Consider the following 16720-nt stretch of genomic DNA (forward strand, 5'->3'; position numbering starts at 1 on the left):
AAGCAGTGATAAAAGTGGAGAAGTGAGCCAGTGGAGAAGTTGCCCATGTCAACCAATCAGCGTTGACATAACATTTATAACTTGCATACTATAAAAGTTTACAGAGCAGCTGATTGGTTGCCATGGGCAACTTCTCCACTGGCTCACTTCTCCACTCTTATCACTGCTTAGTACATCCCTCCCTTAGGCTGAAAACTGGTGGTATGTAATATAATATAGGAACTTGTTAATACGGCAAGATAATGGTGAGTGCCCCTTTCTAGTACTGTATAATATATTTGGGATCAGTATGAAATGCCGGCTGCCAATATACCGACGGAGGCATCCCGGCTGCCAGTATGCCAGCAACAGGCTGAGCGCAAAAAGTCCCCTTGTGGGCTCACTGTTCTCTGCACGCTGCAGGCTTGGTGGCTCGCTGCGCTTGCCACACTTTCAATTCCCACTCTATGGGTGTCACGGATCCACGGCTTTCGGCATTGTCAGCTTTTAGGATTGCGGCATCTGTATCCTGACCGCCGGGATCCTGACAGCCGGCAAATTAACTGCATCCCATATATAGACTAACAAAGTCTGAGTGACGAAACGCGCTGTGGCGTGGCCTAGCATTTAGATGTTTGATGGTGGAACAGGGTGAAAATTGCTGTATACACCGTGTCGGACATATCCAATTTGTGGTTACTTGCGGTGGTTTAACCACTACCGTTGGTACGTCATTTTAAACCTGTATTGTCCGTATTGTATTAAAACTTTTTAAACTGATTCATGCACTATGGAGCACGCCCTCTGCTTTTACCTGTGTTATATATATAATTCCAAAGAATCTAGAAAGTTTGGTAATTGTAGGTAGGAATATGCAGGTGATGGCTGGAGTTGGTAATCTGCATGTTTCTATCAACAATGGGAATACTTTTCTTATAGCTCCTGGCTTGCTATGGGAACAGAATTAAGGTTTGACTGTTTTTACTTGAACAAATCAACACACTTTGGAGGGTCGTCATGGCAGCCTCATATTTCCCACACAGTGGGTTTTCTTCTGTGGATCGTAAAATGATGCTGACATGACAGATGTGGGAAAGGCCACAGATGTGAGATGGGGAATTAGACAGTGCACTTCTAGTCAATGAAACTCTGTATTATAAATAAAACACTTCCATTAGCCATGTAGTACATACAGTACAGGTAAAGAAGAAAAAAACAGCTCAAGCTTAAGTACATTTACAAAAATAGATCAAAGAAATATATAGATCGAAGCCACATGCCGCAAATGTATAAAATAAGCACATAAGAAAGAATGAGATGTTCTCTAATAATAATAATAATAATAATAATAATAATAATAATATAATAATATTATTATTATTATTATATGGTGACACAAGGGTTCCACAGCGCCTCACAAAGTACAGAAACAGTATGAACAAAACAAGAAAAAGTGTTGAACAGTACAGGACATGGACAAGGTATATAGACATTTCTGTATCAGCACTCATGCCAGTAAAGAGGAGATGGTATAAGTAAAGGAAGGTAAACCACATGACAGTAGAGGGCTCTGCTCATAAGAGCTTAAAGTCTGAAGAAGCATGAGTGTGTTGCTGCTTTTTTACACCCTTATTTCTTGCATCACTAGATATTTCATGTTGGTTACTAATATATACATGCATGAAACATACTTTTACAGGAGCCAGTAGTTAGAAATAAAAAAATAAAAGGTTGCTCTACCTAAGTGAACTGTAGTTAGTCAGAAAACAGTCTTCCCTGTCTCTGTTTGGCTTCCTGTTTGTGACCTCTGAGGAACACTGGAGGCCAGGGTTAACGGCCTTTCCAATCTCTGTGATAAGAATTCATTTTGTACTATTACCAGCAGTTATCAGAGAAGCCTGATGCATCACTTCAGCAGGGTTCAATCAATGAAAGGACCTAATGAAGTAACCAGATGTAGCTCTGTGTCTTTGGTCAACTCTATCAGCGACATAAGATCTATCAGTCACATCTTAGAATCTACCCTAGATGTGGCCCTTTTTGCATGCTACACCCGTATGTATATGAACTAATGACACCCAGCCATTTTCTATTTAATCTTTTCTTTCTATATGGTTTTTCTAACAGAACATGGAATAAAAAAGGCTCTGCGATGCCGCATTAAGAAGACAATAATGCAGGATTAAAGAAGAGCGGATTTGTAAAGCAGCACAAAGAGTTTGTTTTAATAGCAACAAAAAAAAGTGCAAATTGCTTGGTTTTGTGGTTACAGGCTGCTCGCCATGTTAGTTTGAAATATAGTTTGAAAAAAAAGGACATTCATTTTGTTTATTATTTTAAGCCAAGGATGATCAAATGTCATAAACATCCCTAATTACAGGATTATATGTTGAATGGCCATTTAGAAAAGAAACATAATTACGGTGATATTTTTAGAGTTTGGTCAGTAGAACTAGAGCCACACTTTTTTTTTCTGACTAGGCTAGAATCACACGAGCGTTTATGAACTCTGGATTTTTCCAGCCCAAGAAAAATATTCAGGAGTCCCAGTATTGCACACACACACAGTAGGGCCTGATTCTGTGTTGCATGTATTTCTGCACACTGGCCCGCAAATGAAAGTCTAAAATAATTATCATCCCATCACCACCCCCAGCCAGGGCAGGTGCTGATTACAAGGTCCTGGGCTTGTTGGAGGGATCTGGTGGGGGCCCAGGTCAGCTGCATAGGGGGACAATTTTTTTTTATTTGGTGGAGGCATGGTAGCCTTACAGATGTAGCCATGCTCGCCAGTATACAAGCCCTGTTCAGCTCTTGCCGACCCTGCCCCCAGCTCTGCATACACTAGCACTGCCACCAACACTATTATTGCCACTTACTCCTACCCCAGGCTAGGTGTAAGAGATATGACTGAAACAGGCCCCTTCTCTGTATACGCATGACTAGAATATGGTGTAAAACTGGCTACATGCCCAGTACATGCACATGGGATGGTTCTCTTACATGCATATGACCAGTTCCATTAAGTAACACTTATTTTAATGATGGAGATAAACAGCCAACATGTGTCCAACCTGGCAAAGACGTGTATGTTCACATTGATCCAAATCTACACTGGCTCCCATACCCCTACAGAATCCTCTTCAAACTCCTCACCCTCACATACAAGGCCATCTCTAATTCCACTGCTCCCTACATCTCCAACCTCCTTTCCCTTCATACTCCCTCCCGCCCCCTACTATCGACTAATGACCGTCGCCTCTCCACCGCCCTGGTTACTGCTTCCCATGCACGAGTTCAGGATTTTGCCCGTGCTGCACCCCTTCAGTGGAACGCACTCCCCCGCTCCATTAGACTCTCCCCAACCTTGCAAAGCTTCAAACGGGCACTAAAAACCCACCTATTCATCAAAGCGTACCCTTCTGATGCATAACCCAGAGCTGAAGCCGCGCCTCCACCCCCCCTGCCTCATGCCGTGATCATCTCAAGTTTGCTTGCATACTGCCATCAGGCTACCTCCCACTTGCCTGCACCTCTTGTCATCTGTCTGTCGCCCCTCCCCAATAGATTGTTAGCTCTTCAGAGCAGGGCCCTCTTTCCTCTTGTTATCTAAGCCCTCGTCTCAACACATTTCACTCACAGCTCTCCCCTACTCAACGACCATCTTTATCCTGCGAGTAAAGGCTCATCTCCATCTATGACCACCAGCCTCTAGTAGTACGATGATCACTCCCTCAATACTTACATCTTAGCTGTACTATGTCTTGAGAATGTGTGGTGCTCTGTTACTGTACTCTATTTCTGTTATTTATTTACTGTAATGCAATGTTTTGTCCCCTGTACTGTCCTTTGTACGGCGCTGCGAAACACATGTGGCGCCTTATAAATAAAATGTAATAATAATAATAATAATAAGAGGCACATGTGCAGTCTGCAAAAATTTGTCTTATATGTGAATCAGAATCAGGCCCTTAGTGTCCAATCAAAAATACTGAATATGTGTCACATGACAGTGTCTACACTAACAGGATTTTTATACACTCCACTTGACAGTTGCTAGTCCCATGACCCAGTATGTGCAGAAACAAGCTTCATAGCAGCTCCCAATATCATCATTAACTGACTGGCTAAATGGTCATTTAAATAATAGAGTTAAATAACTATAAATTACCCAATTAAAAATCAATAAAGATTATTTTATAATATATGGTATGCTGGCATTCTTTTGTGTGAACAACCTGGTTCTCAAGCTGGATTACTAGTATTCCCAGGAGTATTCACTGTGAAGATCAGGGGTACTTGAAACATTTTCTGTAATGGCAGGATGGAAAAGAACACCAATGTGATTATAATTAGACACATAGGGAAAGCAGTGTCCTATGGCTATCCAGCCCCATACATCACAGTAGGACCCTTATAACAAAATTAAAATGAAAGTCCTGTAAGAGAAAGCATTTGCGGATTATAGTTTTATTGTCAATTATAAATATATTTTTATGAATTGTTATATGTGAGAATTAGATTCTGTTCTTTGTGTCTTTTTTATTATAAACTTATAGCACATTCATGCTTTTACAAACAGTATAGCGGCACCCAAAAATGTTATCTAATAGCAATTATATCCATAACAAATGATTGCTTTGCAAATGTCGGTGATACAAATAATGCAAATGGACTGGATACCTAGGTGCAAAATGATTGAGAACTTATGTTTTAGAACAAGACAATGAAGTTGTAATGATAATGACTGTTATTATGCACTTCAGAAACTTATTCTTCATAGACAATAAAGAGCAGGGCAACACTGCAGCAGTTTCATAAGAACAGCTGGTGAATCTGGCAGATGTACACTGTTTTCTAACCACTTACTGTATCACCAGCAGTGAAGCTGTTGGGCAAGAGACTTTGAAGATAAGATACTTGTTACACCATTGGTGGTTCAGTGATGGGACATTTTCAAGGAATAAAACTGCTGTTGGGTGGAAATACATTGACCTGTCTTAGCTATTGTGCTCTATGATGTAGGACAGTCTGCCCAAATAATACCAGGACACAACACAGCAGTTCCCTCAGATCTCTTGTGTTGTGTGACCTCATTATCAAATGGTAGTGGCCAGGAGGTTGACAGTGACAATGTCACTATGCCAACCTCAGTATACTGGCGTTGTGATCCTAACAAGGCTGAAATGATACTTAGAATGATGCTTATGGGCATGTTTAAAGCTTTAACAACCACAAGAAATGTTCTATGTAGCATTTCAGCCATGTCAGGATAATAGCACCGGCATACTGAGATTGGCATAGTGACTTGTGACATTGTCACTGTCGACTTCCTGTACCCAATCCTTTTCTAATCTGTGGTTCAGATATAGGTAATTGAGAACCACTGGTTCTATTATAGGCAAACTAGTACTTAGGCATTACATATTTTCCTGTTGTCTCTAAACATCTGGAAGACTCTCAGATTTCTAGGAGTCCATGCAGAGTCCTGGGAGAAAAAGTCACCATTCCTGATCCCACCCATTTTCCTATGAAGTGGGTAGGGCCTTGATGATGGGACTCACATCATCAGGCCACACCTCCATTGCCGGATGATGCAATTTCTGTCATCAGGCAGCAGTAGGGCATGATAATGCAAAATCACTTCACACTGGAACTGACCTGCCAAATTCTAGACAGCTGAGAAGTACTGTATGAGAATCTGGAATGTCACTTGGTGTCTGTCCCAACCCACAATGTGTATACCAGGGGGTATATTTACTAAAGTGCAGGTTTTTAGAAGTTGAGATGTTGCCCATAACAACCAATCAGATCCTGCTTATTATTTATCTAGCTCCTTTTAGGAGATAATAGCAAGAATCTGATTGGTTGCTAAAGGCAACATCTCCACTTCTAAAAACCTGCACTTTAGTAAATATAACCCTGGGTCTAAACTGCATTAGGACATTGGCAGCTAACCATTGGTGGCTAGGTTTTTCAGTATGCGTGTGCACAAACACAATTTTATGAAATATTGCCATCTGCACCAAAAATGGTATGCAAAGTGTTAAATCAGTTTGCATCTGTTCCAAAGCAGTTCTCCACCATTCTCAGCTCCAGCTGCCATTACAGCCAGCATAGTGAAATCGCTGAGTAAATTCAAGCTGCAGCTTTCTCTTATTTGCTGCTATAGTATGTTGAAAGCCACGTGTAGCCAAGTTCTCTTTATTGGGTTAATCATGATGACTCTCATAAAATGAAATTTGTATCCTTTTAACTCAACTGCCCTCTTTGTCATATTGAAAGAGAAACAAAGCAGAGCTTTATTTTCCCTACTCGCAGACAAATGATATCTACGGGAAACAAAATAAATAAAATTACTTGCTGACCCACAACTGGATCAACTTGTGCGTATGCATCCAATGTCTAATGCTATTAAAATCTAAAACATGTTAGTGGATGGATACATAGAAAGCTATGAAAAGTGATCCAAGTAAGCAGTGTGCATGTATCTAATCAGAATTAGTGTATACACTACTCAATATTATGGTGGACAGCAGAAACCACTTTTTGTTAGTTTGTGTGCTCAGTATAAACTGTTGGGGATGTAGTCATGTGTCAAAAATCACAATGTCAACAGTCAAAAGGTCAAAACTGCAATGTTAAAATTTCATTATGTTGACACCTGGAAAATGACAACACAGTGAACATTATGACACAATGGGGTAAATTTACTAAGGTGGGAGTTTTTTTTTTTAGAACTTATGATGTTTTCAATAGCAACCAATCAGATTCTATGTAACATTTATCTAGCTGCTTCTAGAAGATAATAGATATAATATGATTGGTTGCTATTGGCAACATCACCAGTTCTAAAAAAAAACCTGTCACCTTAGTAAATTAACCCCAATGTCATAATTTTGAATGCAGAGTAATGAAAAGAGAGATATACATGTATGTTCAGGAAAGTTAGTGTGTGTGTGTGTGTGTGTGTGTGTGTGTGTGTGTGTGTGTGTGCGTGTTTATGTGTGTCAATGTATAGAAGGCATTTGGGGAGAATGCAATGATTGTGCACTATTGATTGCATTTAAACAAATAAACCACCTAAAAATACGCAGAAAAAAATTAGCTGTTAACAGTTTCAGTACAAAAGGATAATCAATATTTAAATGACTGTCCTTATTGATTTAAAATTAACTTTCAATTAAGAGATCCATAGAACTCTTAACTGTGACACTTATCCATTCTGTACAAAGTAAAGGTACATTTATTGATACACTTTATATAGCAGAGGATGGTTTATCATCGATTTGGTCATTTGGACCAAGCTTTGTTAGCGCCATCAGGTTTAACTTGCTTTGTGGGTGCATAGGTATCATCTCAGTGTAAGGGATGATTGAGAAGGATTATTGTGGTGCATTAAATATATAGATCAAAGAGAGATAAGTGCAGTTTTCATTTTTTAATCTGATTAATCATAGGCAAATGTCTATTGATCGTGGGCAAATATTTACAATATATATTATGTACATTTACAATGGAAAATATTAAAATATTTTTTTTTTATAACTCAAAGTTGAGTAACACTTGTTCTAAAATAAGGCACAGATCAGCAAGATAGCTACTGGTTCCTACCAATTCAAGCAGAAATGCTTCCTTGTGTTGACTGATTGGCAAGTTTTTTGATTTGCTTACTATCTGTTGTATGGTTTTAACACTCAATAGGTGCAGGGTCGGACTGGCCCACAGGGGTACATGGAAACCACCGGTGGGGCATACTGCCTGGTTGGGCCCCACCTCCTCCTCTAGGGAAGAGGTTCCAGACTGTGCACTTGAATTATACATTATGCATATGTTCCATTTTAATGCACAGGACTATGGTGTATATTCTATCATGCATTGCTGTTATTAATCTGCTATATTATCATGCATGCACTGGCAATATTGACTGTATATTTATCAAGGGCCCCAGCTCATGCAGTCTCTAATGGTTAGGTAAACCAATGTAGTGACTGGCCACACCCCTATGCATGGGCCCCAACCACTGCATCCCCCGGTAGGCCCTTCATGTCCCAGTCCGACACTGCACAGGTGGGATGTAATAGCATCCGGGTTTGCCAGAGGTGTAGGATGCCGGCTGAACTCGGATGGTTTTTAAAGCATCAGTCATTTATACAATATAAGACATACTATTACATGCAGCCTCGTATGTCAAAAAATGTGCCACCAAAAGTTAAAATGTTAAAATATAAGAAGTATAAGAATCAATAAAAAGTAGGCTTAAAATTATGTCACCCATTATGTATGAATGCCACACATCTGATCCAAAATCTACCAAGAAAGCACCAGCACCAGTTTTATTCAGGCCATTCCAGGCCTTTCCAACTTACTCCTACTGCAAGGATGTGAGCACACCATGCTTTATATCCATATGCAGTTCAAATGTAACCTCAAAAGCAGGAGCATCGGGAGGGGGTCAGGTACAGATTACCACGCCCCCATGCAACAACCATTTAATATGCATCATGCTTATGTATACAACATGGGGATGTAGCCATGCCTCCTCCAGTAACCATGCACCCATCACACGTGCCTGCCCCAGTTCTCTGGATCTCTGTACAGAAGAATGTCTCTGGGCCCTATAGTTCTGGCAGACCTTTACTCACATATACTTACAACAAGTAGTCAATTACATTTTGATGCAATTTTAGGTAATTAGTGCAACCCTAAAAGGTATTTTGGGGAAAATTCACAAAAAAGTCTATATTTCCTGGCCATTTTTCTCCAAATATTAATCCCATAACATTGCAAATTTTCCAATATTCCATAGAATAAATTTGTATATCCGCCCCCCACTCCAAAAAAAAGAAATAAATGAGTGAACTTAAAAAAATAATAAATATCAAAATTAACGTCATATTGAAATATAAAAATTAGAAGGGTCACATATGGGCGAAATCTCTCTGGCTAGCAGTGTGCGCATCACGAGAAATGTTTTCTTTTCTCTCATTCTAAGAATAGAGAACATTTCAGTTTTTTTTTTTTAAATGTCATCAAAACATAATAATGACCAAAAACAAACAAACCCAGGATTTCCTCCAGTTATTTTAAATAGCATATAGTATAATAAAAAATAATTAAAAAGAAGGAATCTAAATTTTTTTTTAGGAGGCAATATTAAATATATGATACATAATCGCATATCGCCTTATGAATAATTTTATTTCTTTTGTAAAAATGCCGTTTCAAGTAGGAGAAAATGATAGATGTGGTGTGTCTAGGTTTAAGAAATGTCAGGCAGCACAGGAGCAAAAACTAATTTCAAGAAATAAGTGCAGGACATAAATAGGATAGTCTTTCTCACCAGCCAGGCATTTTTTTTCTATTTTACTATAGAGTAACTGGAGATTCTTGCACCAGCATTTGATGTCTGCCTGACAATTTTTTCCATCCCTATTTTACAGTTGTTGTTGTTATTATTATTAGAAAAAAATATCTGTTGGGCAGAACAAACGGCTCAGTAAAATGAGCTTGCCCTAAGATGACCCATCCATTACCTATTCATTGCTATGAAGCAGCCCCTGCAAGGGAAATGCAGGCAGTCTAATTAAATTAACCCCCTCATTGCTGCAGGGACCAATACGTCTTTTGTGAAGGATTAGAGGGCAGTCTCAACATCAGGTAAGCAACTAACAACTAATTTACACTAAGATTGCAGAAAAATTATAGCAACTGCACCTACATTATGCGCTTTGTACTTAAAATGATCAGGAAACTCTCCTTTGCTAATGCATGGTAAATCTGAATATCACACAGAGAGCTGACTTGGACATGTATGACAGTTTGTAGTGGGAAGTAATGATTTATTGACAAGCAAATTACTTTGTAATTTGTCTACTATGCTGATTTGAAGAAAGGAAAAATAGTTAAACGTACAGCTTTGTAACTTTCTTAAGTCTTTAAGTTTCTTAAGTCTTTAAGTTTACTGTATGCATATCCTCCAACTGTCTAGATTTAGGGGACTGTCCCAATGTTCTGGTGTAAAGGACTTAGGGGATAAGTGATGCTTTTTATACAGTGGGTATAAGTGACAAGTGCTTGAGGCATAGAATTAATGTGGGGTGAAGGGAGTTGGGGGGCAAATATTTAAGACAATACAAGCTTATGCGGCAGCAGCGCTGTCTTAATAATGCTGTAGACCCTTGGTAAATAAATGCACTTGGGCCCCTACCCACCCATTTCTGGGAATAAAAAAAAAAAAAAACTTTCCATGTTTCCATACAGTGAATGTCTGTCAGCACTCTGATTGGTGGATAGCTCCAGCTATCCACCAATCAAAATGTTGACAGACATTCACTGGCAGTGGACTGGTAGCAAGGTAAAGAATGCTGCCTGGCTGCTCTGAATGTGTATAATTGACAATCAGAGCGGCCAGGCAGTGTTCTCTACCTGCCTCCCAAGAAGTTCCAGAGGCACCAGTCCAGGGAGAAGATGCTCCTGGCCCAGCCCATCCTGCTCGAAGGCCACTAGAATCATGGGGCCCTGGGTAGCCTGCCCAGTGTGCCTATAAGTTAAGATGGCTCTGTGTGTCAGGTGATGTGACTTCTGTGATTCATGTGCATGAGAGGTATATTGTATAGAAAATAACATATTAACTGGTTGCAATACCTAACATGCTGTAGCTATGTTTGATTGAACCACTGAGAACTTTCTTTATGATATACCCTTGTGATATCCCCTCAATATCATTATTATTATTATTATTATCATCATCAGATGCTTATATAGCATTGTTAACTCAAAATATGGGAATAATCAATAGGTGACACTACACAATGCAAAATATTCCAGAGTACCAAATCAACCCAGAAAAAGTCTCAGTATTATCAAATTAGTATTACTGAACTTGTTTGACAATAGAAAAATATCATCCAAATCTAAATGCAAAAAAATAAAATAACAACAATTCTTTAATTTTTTCCATGCACAATATATAATTAGTTATTGTGTGAAATAATATATTAACCTGCTCAAGGAAAAATAACTTCATTGTTCAGGTATACAGTTGGCCTTGATCTTCTCACTCAGGGAGAGATTTATCAAAGCTTGCCAACATAAAGTGGAAAGAGATAAAGTACCAACCAATCAGATTCTGTCATTTTACATGCTGAGTTTGAAAAATGTCAGTTAGGAGCTGATTGATTGGCACTTTATCTCTGTCCAAACTTTGATAAATACCCTTCTTAGAGAGGTCAGTTTGTGGATAAAAAATGGCTCCAGGTTTTTTTTTTGCTCTAAAAGGGTTAATATTTTGTAGGCCCTATCTTGTGTATAGACTCAGCAAGTGTTCCTTCCTCCCCCTTAGAAAATCCCAGTCATCAACTGCAGCATCACTTGGAATATATTAAGAATGTAGCAATTACAAAAGATGTGTGATGCCATTATTTCCAACTTGAAATTAGATGATTACACTAATTAGGTGATAGCAGGTGGCCTGGGATGACTTTCATAGTCCTCTGTGATATGCAGATAAATGTATGTTCTGTGTTTTAGACACTCCGAATTAGTAACAACTGACTTAAGCAGAATTGAATCCTAAGGTGCTAAGAAAAAAAATTACTTTGATTTAACACTCCTTTATCACATCGAGAAGGTGTCTATTTTGGACAGACCCAACAATGCTAATTATAGTCTACTCTTGTATGTTGCTACAAAAGTTCCATGATAATAATTTAATGGATTAACTACAACATCACTACATTCCACATATACTGTACGTTAATTTTGGAAATGGACGGATGTCATAATTAATAGTTTCTATGATTTTTATTGCATTAAAGCGAACTATGGCAAAATGGAACCAACTAACCCATAAATTCCCTTATTTATTGTGTTTATATCATTATATATTGAAGGTCTTCATGCAGTCAGGGGGAAATGTCAGTTTAACAACTTAAATACTGAATTATTATAATTTAAAGATTAAGAATGAAATTCTAAAGTATTAGAAGGACTAATCAGCAAGAGCATAGGATCCAACACAATGACATATGTTTGCAAGAAATCACTACAGCCAACTATATATAGATGTAGAACCTTATAGCACCTTATAGAACCTGATCTGTTACCCAATAGTTTATGAATTTCTAATATAATTGTTTTTGAATTTTCAATATAATTGTATTGTGGACAATGTAAATAGAAATGGGATAAGCATATATTGTTGAATTAATTAGTGTATATTCTTGTTTTCTTCTTGGAATTTAACCTGATATTTACAAAACACACTAAGGGGGAATTCAAATGTTTGAAAAGCCGGTTGAGTGTCTGTTTTTTCCTATTAGATAGGAAAAAACAAACACCCAACTGACATTTCAAACATTTGAATTTCCCCCTATAGGTACATCTGAAAGTTCATGTCACATGTATAAACTAAAAGTTCCAAAACAATATACTGTACGCAATACACTTTACCAGAGAAAACAACCAAATGACAAAACATCACTAGAAAGAAAAGGCCACGTAGAATAGATTATTATTTATGCCATTATATATTGCAGACATTAAAGTTGAAGAAACTTTCTAATCCATAAATTCCATTCATTGCAAAATATTCTGCTTCCAAATCTTCTGCTTATCTTCCTGTTGTTGCTACGTGTGCTGAGTGTTTCTAAACACTCTGTTCATTGAATAATTCACTATTACAGTCACTGGGCTGATGCACTGTAATTAAGCCTAAAAGTCAGGAGCAGAACACTTTGTAGTGGGTCAAATTATTCATTTATTTATTGCAAGGTCTGCTAATAAAAAATATTAGGCCTGAATGATGGTTGATAGGGCAGATGGACAAGGAAGTCTACCACTTGTAGTACCATAAAGCTCAGTCTTAGGACTTCTGCACTTCTCTATCTGTAGCAACCTTCTTTCTGGTTTCAGTATCCCCACCATGTAGTTTACACCGTAGTGCATCTATCTTTCACAATCTGTGCTGGCCCCAATGCTGAATGTCTTCTATTTCACCTTGGATGTCCTTTCACCACCACAAACTCAATCTTTGAAAAACTGAGCTGTTAATCTGCCTACCTGACTTCTCTATTTCTGTTGACAGCACAACAGTAAACTCTACCTATCAAGCTCGGTACCTAGGTGTCATCTTTGACTCCAAACTGTCCTTTGTTCACCTCATCCAATGTGTCTACAAATCCGGTTAAAAATTTTTACAGAATATGAACACATCTTATAAACGACACCACAACAATGTTAATTCATGCAATCAGAATCTTCCACCATAACAATAATCAAACTACCTATGGTCCACCAAAATAATACATAATATTTAAGGAAGTTGTGGAAAACTACTATGAGCAATTTGAGGCACAATGCCACCAATTCAGTTTGTTTATACTAACATGGAACCTTAATTATCACTATAATCTGTATTAGCCTGATCTATTCCTTGAATACTATACATGATTTGTATTTTTTTTCTTCTTCTGGTATTGACTACTGAGATAATAATAGAGCTCTGGAGTTTGTGGGGCCTATTCCTTATAATTTTTGGTGGCCTTGTGGAAATTAGGTATTTTACTCACCACTATTTTTGATGGTAGATACCAATGCACTATGGCAATTCAGTATTTGAAAAGCAGCTCCAAAAATCAGCTGTCCCACAAACCCTACCAAGAGTAGTAGTGGCAAAAATATAGACTGCTAGGCAGTGCTACTGTACATGCTTGAACTTAGGTGGCACACTTCCTTTTAGCACTCTGGACCTTCTTCCAAAAGGAGGAGTGGAACTCACTAGGTTAATGCCATCTGAAAATTACATTAGTTCCCAAAGTCAAGCTTGATGAATGGATGCCAGACACATCGGGACTGAAAAGGTGCATAGGTTCGTTACATCAAACACACAGAAACTACTTTTTCCGAATGTATTACAGGTGTAATCACCCTGAAGAATAGTCTCCTAAGACACTTACTGTAGAGCATTTAGGAGTATATTTTCTAAACAGCAAGTTTCGACAGCTGGATTTTAAATGCGATAGCAATAAATGCAAAGCAAGTCTGATTTATTGGCTCATTTATCAATGAGTGATACATTTCACTGTGAGTGATAAATTGCACCAGCCAATCAGTTCCTAATGGTCATTTTTAAAACACAGTCTGTAACATGCCAAGTAGGAGCTGATTGGCTAGTGCAATTTATCACTCACAGTGAAATTTATCACTCATTGATAAATGAGCCCATTAGTATATATTAAAAAATACTACTGCATTTTTAAATTCAGCAGTCAATGACTAGCTGTTTAGTGAATAAACCTCTTACAGTTTAAGTATGATTACATGTTAGATATCAAGCGCTCACCATCAAAATACCAATTTATCTTGTGATTTGGATTTTTAACCTTTTATTAAAGAAATTACTACTTTGATATGGATATGTTACTCAGTCTTGTCTGAATTAATATTTTGTATGTGCATTTGTCTTTAGGAATGTTAACTAAAGTATAATTGTCCGAGTACTGCACATGCATTGCTAAATGTGCTATAATATTATCAGTGTTTACCTACAGCCGGATGGAGTTAACAAACAGGGATTCCTTAATCTCCTTTTTTCTTTAGGTATGGCAGAGGTAAATCCTGTTCACCTGATTTTGCATCAAAGCCCCTGAGATTTCATCAACAAAATCAATGTATGCATGTTCAGAGCAGTTTTCAGGGTTTTGTAAGACAAATCTTTCAAATAGGAGCTAGTTTAATGCTATTGAGCTGTGTTTCGATCTGACAAAGTGAGTGAATAACATAGAAACAGTTCGCTTACCACTGCTCACACTACAGGAGCCAGGAATCAGTGAATCAGGTACCACTGCTCTGTGCAAACACAACTGTGTAATTCAACAGCAAACGGCAATGATACCAAGGCTAAATCTGACACCCAACGGTGGGTGGTTTAAACAAACAAATATTAAAACAGCTGAAATGCAAATACTAGCATTGGCTAATATTGTTTTCTGCTAAGAGGTGAGCACACATTTTAATATATATCTGTTTTTCTGCTTTACTGTCATAGATTTAAGGGAAGAATGCTTCTTTAAAAAAAGCAAAATGTACATTCCAAGTAAGGTTCTGATTTCTTAGTTGTATACAATGTAGCCAGTAAGTTTGTGTAACTTAAATGATAGTCTGTCACATTGGGGAAGAGGGGGTTGGGGCATCTGTGTGACCACCCCTCTCCCCCTCCCTCCCAGTAACACTTGCAGAGCAAAAGAAGACTGTGGCAATTGCCTCTATGGACCCTCAGCAGCCCAGCCCACAGCAGCTAAATACTCTTCTCTCTCTTTGCCTAATGTGCTACTGATCGGACCCCGAGCCTGGGTCAGTAGTACCCCCTTCCTCAGCAACTTTACCTTCATGTAGCACATGGGGACTTTCCACACTGCTCACAGAGCACTTAAGCAAGTACCCCTTCTACCACCGCTGGGCCACACTTATGAAGATAAACCACAAGATAAACATCTCAATTATAGGAGCAGCGCATCCACATCCTGTTTCATAATCATCATTAATCCAGATGGTATAAGGGTTCTAAGGGGACCAAGACTTTCCCCAAACAGGCTGGCACCCCGTGCAGGCTATTGCAATTATCATTGAGGATAAAACATTCAGCAGGTGCACCTACAATGGAGAATGGTATCAAGTAAGTGTGATGACAAATAATCAAGTACCTGTAAGACAAATAATCCTGTTCTTCAGTTGCTGAATATGATTATTATATCAGATTTCCTGGCATTTTTGACTGTGATCAGAAAATATTTATTTTAGAATCATTTCTTTTTATTTAGTGGAATGAAAACAAAAAGTATTTGGACCAATTACACATAAAAGGAGCTGATGCACTGAGGATATGCATGGAGGATGTTAATCAAAGTCTTATGTCACAAAACTAGTGCATTAAGGGAACTTCACTTATTAAATAACAAAATCTTATTAAAAACAACAGGGATTTTGTCTTTGATAAATATAATGCTGTGTTTTGCAGCAGGGTATCTGCGACAAATACTTTGGATGATGCTTAATTTTAATGTGAGCCAAACATAACAGCAAAACAAACTAAAAAATATATATTTTCACCCACAATATGTGTTAACTTATAATATGAAAAAACTGATGTGAACTTTTAAATACAGACACACACACACACACACACACACACACACACACACACACACACACACACACACACACACACACACACGAATTGTGAAGGGGATTTATGATGACAGCAGGCAGAAGCGAGGGTCACTGTTGTATTTATAATGGGTGCAGTGTGTGCGGTGCAAGTGGGCCTCCGGGGTCCACGGGGACTACACCGCACACCCTGCACCTATTAATAGAAATACTTACCCTTTGGAGTCCCGTGGTGCAGCAGCAGTGCTGCCGAAATCACTGGGAAAATGCCGCATTGCAGCGCCATTTTCCCGGTGTTTTGCGCATGCACAGTATGTAAATCACTCAGAAAATGGCCATTGTGCCATTTTCCCAGAGATCTGCACATGCGCTGTAAACTCTGGGACAGCGCTAGGGTTCCCTAGGGACCCTATTGCCCAGAGTCTACACTGCGGTGCCGGCTAGAGAGGAGGGGGCCCAGCCGGAGCCTGCACACGGGCCTCCTCCTCTCTAGAAAAGCACCTGGCAAGGGTGTCATCATTATTCTCATAGAAAAGTGTAATACTGGCCCCAACCATTCCACCTGGACTCGCGA

The 16720-nt window shown here is 38.6% G+C and overlaps 1 protein-coding gene across 7 annotated transcripts in view; it reads right to left on the reverse strand.

Annotated features, from left to right (window-relative positions):
• The window catches only part of ZFHX4 (zinc finger homeobox 4), a 296146-nt gene that overhangs the window by 43375 nt on the left and 236051 nt on the right, over positions 1-16720 (reverse strand). The gene's annotated exons all lie outside the window — the stretch shown is intronic.

This window comes from Pseudophryne corroboree, chromosome 5 (genome assembly GCF_028390025.1).
Source record: "Pseudophryne corroboree isolate aPseCor3 chromosome 5, aPseCor3.hap2, whole genome shotgun sequence".
NCBI classification, from domain to species: domain Eukaryota; kingdom Metazoa; phylum Chordata; class Amphibia; order Anura; family Myobatrachidae; genus Pseudophryne; species Pseudophryne corroboree.